General features: G+C 39.4%; 1 long non-coding RNA gene across 1 annotated transcript; it reads right to left on the bottom strand.

Moving 5' to 3' along the window:
- Positions 1 to 1492: 1492 nt before the first annotated feature.
- LOC140925260 (uncharacterized) lies at positions 1493 to 4598 on the bottom strand. Its single transcript, XR_012164384.1, has 4 exons — positions 4503 to 4598; positions 3890 to 3954; positions 2533 to 2554; positions 1493 to 1777 (listed from the first exon to the last, which is right to left on the bottom strand). It is a non-coding gene; the product is annotated as an uncharacterized lncRNA (long non-coding RNA).
- Positions 4599 to 6207: the final 1609 nt, after the last annotated feature.

Raw genomic sequence — 6207 nt, 5'->3', positions numbered from 1 at the left:
ATTTCAAGCAGAAGATCAACTGAAAGAAGGGATCGGGACCCGTCGAAAAGGAAATATCTTTCAGAGCAGGAGCCATCAGATGCCATAATCGTAGCCTAAAGAGCAGACGTTTACAATTTTTTAACACCGTGTTGCGTTGCGAATGCGTGACCCAGAGGGACAGAACATCTCCTCACACTTTGATTAAGTGGGGCTAGAAATTTGTTATTCAATTATTCATTACAGTCTCAGTTCAACTGTCAAGCAAAACGAGTCGGGGAGCTGAGGAGAGGAGAAGACAGTGGAGGAAGAAGTGAGGCGGGGGAGGGGGGGGGGGAGTAAATATCTGGATAAAAGTGAAAAAAGCGAAATACTACCAAAACGGCTACGGGAAGACTGACTGTATTTCAAAGACGAGCAAATCCCTCAAATTCTGTGGACTTAAGTCACGTGGCTTTAAGGTAGGCCCACGTCATCACATTCCTTTCCCGCTTCCTTGAAAAGCTGTGAATGTATACACTTTTCAACGTACAGAATCTGTGGACACGTGGATAAGGAAATTTTAATGTACGGTTCATTGTACGTTTTTGCCCCAGCCGGAAGGAAGCATCCTTGTAGCTCACTCGTATGTAAAGAACTAGAAGAAGTACTTACATTAAAAATAAGCAGTTATTATACCGAAAAAAGCTTCGATTTGCTAGGCCGCAGGGAATCGTTGGCAAATGATGGCAAATGCCGGCAATATTAAATGATGACATAAACAGAAAAATACCCGACGGCTCAAGGATTTCCTATTATCGCGAATTCCTCAACGCTCGTTCCGAGGGCTTTTCCCTTAAAAAATGTCCTGGGAATACTGTGCACCACGGGTACACCATAGGCGATTTCCATTCAACCAGAACTTTAGAAACTTTAGAAACAGCGCAAATGGTACAGAAATTTCCCGGACAAGTTTCCAGAAATCCTGGAAACGGTTGAATTTCGGAAATGCGAACCACTCAACCGAAATTTCTGGAAATTTCCGCGAGCAAAGTTGAATGGAAAAAAACTTCCTGGAAAGTTTTTCGAAAATTTGGGTATACCACGCGAGGTTGTCCTCTTTTATGGAAATTTTTGAAAATGCTGCTCTATTCGCAACTGGAAGTTCCCGAAAATTCAACAACCGGGGTTTTGGTTGAATGAAAAACGCCCCATATTTCCTTTCGAAATTGGTAGTGTTTTTGAGTTTTGAAATTTGCCAATTTCACTTAATCTCGCACCCAGATCTCACTCTGTTTTTTCTCCCTTGGCCTAGGAGATCTGGGTACGAGATTAAATTTCACTTTAACCAGACGTTGGAAAATAAACACAGAAAACTTTCTTGATGCAAATAAAGAAACTGTCTCAACTTTTTGATAAATTTTGAGAGCGTGGTTTTTTTTTAGAATTTTGAAACAAACTGTGAAGAGTTCTAATAGTGAAGAGCATGCTCGGTTCCTGTCTCCCTCCCAGTCTCCATTTCACTCCGACATGATTTGCAGTAAAGGCAATTTTTTTTTAATCCTTTGATTCCACTAAAACATTACATTGCATATTCATTAAGGCCTTTTACTGTGAGATGAAATATTTCGCTCTTCATCTGCCTTGATTTCTCTTCTTTAAGAACTCGGTGGACCTTCAATGGGGACACATTCGTAGTTGCCGCAGCTATTACAACAGGGCTTGCACTTTTGATATTCAGGACAACTGAAACCAAAAAAGCCGCTTAATCTGCAAGGGCTCAAGCCGCAGTAAATTGGCAAAGTGCAGGTTGGACACCCTGTGTGGACGAGATGAGAAATAATACGTCAGGTGGACCTTTTTCACACTTTAACTCCTACTGCCAGAGGGGGCCGGAGTGAAAATTAACAAAAATGTCTAAATCTCATTCTGTAAAAACTTATGCCGAAAAACAAATACCGTAAACTTCCGATTATAAGCCACCCACCCCCTACTTATAGGTCCGTCTACCTGTAAACAAAAAAATACACCCGGTGACTGATAAGACCCCCCCCCCCCCACACACACACACACACACACACACACACGAAGATATGTCCCCCCTCTGACATGCATTGAAATGAACTCAACCTTTTACGAGGTTTTGAAGCTTAAAAAAGCGATCAAATTCAAAACGTATTTTGATCACCACTGCTGTGTAGCTTGTTTTGAAACACTTTTTTTAGTCCAGTTATAAGCCCCTCGAAGTTGTGCCTCTTCATTGGTCCCAGAAAACAATAACGCAACATTGTTTATTAAGGTTTCCTTCGTTTGAAGGTAGGGTTAAGAGAGCTGATTCAAGACTACTGCGCAAAAAGCGGTCCTAAAATTGGAAGTAAAATTTTTCAAAGTTTCGTATACATTATTTCAGAACAAAAAGCGCCGATTTCAAGTAATAACGAGCATTATACTTATAGCGATGGAGGAAGGCGAAGACGCGCGTGTCTGGCGCTCTCCATGGCTCTCGTCGCACTTGCTTTGCTAGCCTGAAAAACGCGAAAAAATAAAGCCTGTTCTGCAGGCCAGCATACTTACGGTCCAATCGTCCGCCTTCCACCTGGGAATATAAGTGGAAATGGAAAATTAATAAAGCAGTTACGTCAATTAACATGCTAACTAAAGTTATGTTTGCACAAAATCGGATAGCTCTCGCGCCGACACGAAAAACATATTGGATAGGGCGATACCGGTGCGGTTTCTGTAACGGAGCGAAGTTAGCTGTGCCGCTCTGATCTGAATACTGGATCGTCACAGTATCGGACAGGTTTTTCCGCTCTTCTTCGCAGTGTGCACAGGTAATATGACCGTAGTGGAGTAAATAAGTAGAACGAGGACTGGAATCCACTGAGACGAAAGAAAAGCTAAGTAAAGTTTGGGATTTAATCAATAAACACTCTCGGACAACCACTTCAGTACGATGTTTATTGTGTGTGAACGACTTATTCCAAATCTGAGCCGTTGCTATTCATATAGTTTTTCATTTAGGCACGAAAAGGTAAGGTAGACCTAGCCTAAACGATAGAGGTTTTGAAAGAGAAATATTTTGCTAATACACTAGTGTTGAATCGCGATTCATATCGATGAACTTTTAGGGTTCGCAGAGTCTTGAAAAGTCCTTGAATTAATTTTGGGGGAAGTCATTGAGAAGTCCTTGAATTCCATTTTTCTTTGAATAAAGTCCTTAAATGTCTGTACAAGTTTCTGAAAGTCCTTGAATTTTCTTCAACTTTGAATATAGTCGCCTGAAAAGTGTTTTTTAACGCTTTTTGCTTGCCCAAGACATAACATAACTCACAGCTCAGAGAAGTTAAAAGTGATTTACCTAAAACGTCTTGTTTTATGCAATCAATTTAAGACAAGTGAACTGAATTATGCATGTTTAAAAACCAATAATAAAATTTACATTCGATGGACAGATCATCAAAATGACATGCAAGCTTTGACCGCTAAACTTGAATTTTAATTTTATACTTCAATTTCTCTCAACAACCCTAGTCTCCTTCCCCGTACTTGCTATTCTAGGGCGTATCTCTCGCCTCCTGTTACATTTTTTCTTTGGAAGTAAGGGAGGCGCAATGGTGAGAGGACTTGCCTCCCAGCAACGTAGCCCAGGTTCCAATCGATATGTGGGTTGAGTTTGTTGTCGGTTCTCTCCTTTTCCCCGAGAGGTTTTTCTCCGGGTACTCCGGTTTTCCCCTCTTTTTAAAAACCAACACTTCCAAATTACAATGCAACTAGGAACCAGTCGGGAAAACGAAGAACCACTAAGTGGATGTGCTACCTTTAAATCGTGATTTATTTATTTACTTTTTTGATCCCGACTTCCTAAAACTGTTTTTTTTGCTCAGAAAAAAGTCTTGCGGAGAAAAGAAAGGAAAAAAAGTCCTGTTACCTGTTTAACATGGAAGCTCAAGACGGTCAGAATACCAAGGAAAATGAAACACTTCATGCTCCCACCTGGAATAAAAGCTAATAAAGTTGTAAAAGGAAAGAATTACATTAAAACTGATTGAACGTTGGTCCTCAAAGATGATGAGTTTCCGTAAAATTTATAAAAGAGAGTCCGTAATTTGAATTTTTTTAAAAAAATAAAGCTACACCTCAGCACATAATGAAATTGAAGTTAACTCTTAAGATTTCTCAAGTTTGTGCTTGTAATCTCTGCAGGTGACTTTCCGCCATAAGTTAACTTTCCTCTCACCTGTTTTAGTTTTTTAGAACCTCTGGTGCTTTTTTCTATTTTTAGGTTTCAGGTTGAGTGAAATAAATGAACTAATTTGAAGTAATTATTAATTAACAGTACAGTACTCTTCGACCTTCCTCGTTCTTCGTAATTCACCGGTCTTTCAACAAAAATTCAACCAGTGCTTATTTTTTCAAAAATTGGTCAATTTTTATCAACTATCGCTTGGACGTCACGTTGATTAACTCAAGAAACTTGCCCGAAAAGAGAATAAAAACGGAGTATCTCTTGGAAAACAGTTAACTATGACTATTTTACTTACCAGTTTAAAGTTAGCTTCGTCAAAGATTATGTTCTGTGTATTGAATAGCTAAAAGATCGGATTACAGCATTTCTCACATACTGTAGTTTCTCATTTCGCATTAGTGAATAAATTGGTACTTTAAATTATTTTTATATAAATACAGCTGGGAACTTAAGTTAAAGGCCTTTACCTAAAGCAATTTTAATTAACGGCTAAAGAAGATTGAACTATGGAATTCATGAATCTAAACTTTCTCATTGCTTACTATAACTCCTAGCTTATTAATTCAGAACAAAACTAGAGCTTTAGCGTTTTAGGTTTAATATCAAAAAGCGAGAGCCTTCAACGTATTTTCACATCATTGACCAAACCGCTTTCTTTGTGGATAATAATGCGGTGCGATCGATTCACGCGTTTGGCCCTAAATTAGGATGACTGGTTAAAACCAATTAGCAAAATTGGCGTAAAAGGGCTAAACTTCTCAGCTTACTAATGGAAATCTTACAATGGAGTGTTTTCAGCTTCTTTTCAAGTTAAGTTGTGATTATTTCCATGGGTAAGATTTACTTAACTAAATATATACAACTCATCTGAGTTTTAACAGTTGTCAAAATCCATCATAGACTTGAAGTGGCGCGGTCGTCCTAGACGACCAAGAGTCGCACATACAAGTAAAGCACTTACGAGAAAGCCGTCTTCGGGGTCCCCTGCTAACTGTCGTTATATCTGATACCGAGTAGATTACGTTGAGCTGAATCCTACCCCCGCAAAACATCTCGCCGTTCTCTCTTTTTTTCTCGGGGGAGAGGAGGGGAGAGTAGGGTGCGGTTTCAGGTAGGCTAATATCGTGCGGCATTTTTCAACCTTCAGTCAGATATAGCAAAATATTAACCCAATTGTATTTTATCGTTTGGAGCTACGATTTATGATGCTGTTTATCAACCGAAATTGTTACAATTTCACTGCAAATACTTGTTCTCGATCCGAATGTTTTTTCTTAAAGAAACGGCTTCTCGCACCCCCAATTGTATTACAGAATTTGGCCAGAGAACAGGGGAGTGTGCGTAATAAGGGGAATTTACTGTACTATGACAGTTCGTGACAATATATTTCTGTCGTATAAGCCACTCATACTTTTTAAAGGAGTTCATCGCCTTAAGAGGTAGTCTCACAACTTATATGTCACAACAAGTAGTCAGATAATTGATCAAGTCATAACTAGTTGTGTTAGTCTAATTCAGTTGTAATTATCCAGAGCATTCAGCTGGTTAAACACTGAAAAGATAGTTCGATAATACATTGTTTACGCCCGTGAGTAAAATTACGAAAGACGTACCAAATTAACACTAAAATAATTTTACTCACTCTTTTAAAGAAGACTAATTCACACAATGACCGCAAATGTTTCCACGTGAGAGTAGTAGCGAAAAACCTTTCTTGGCGAGTCGAGTAAAATACAAAAAAGGGCGCACGAGGCTGATTTGAAATAACGAGCACGACTCCAGCCAAATTTTATGACGACGGTCTTTGTTCCTTTCAATAATTTGCTTGTCTTCCTTTGTTCCCCCTATTATCACGAGCTTTTCCTCTGCTCCTGTTCACACCTTAAGTTCACACCTTACCACCCCTTTCCTCCCAACCTCGCCCCAGGACTTTTCCTTAAGGGGGCATGGGAGAGGCCCTTTAATTTTCTAAGGGAAAATCCCTGGGAACGAGTTTCCTC

This window comes from Porites lutea, chromosome 14, assembly GCF_958299795.1.
Source record: "Porites lutea chromosome 14, jaPorLute2.1, whole genome shotgun sequence".
Taxonomy (NCBI): Eukaryota; Metazoa; Cnidaria; class Anthozoa; order Scleractinia; family Poritidae; genus Porites; species Porites lutea.
The sequence above is the reverse complement of the archived record's forward strand: the minus strand, read 5'-3'. Positions and strand labels throughout refer to the sequence as shown.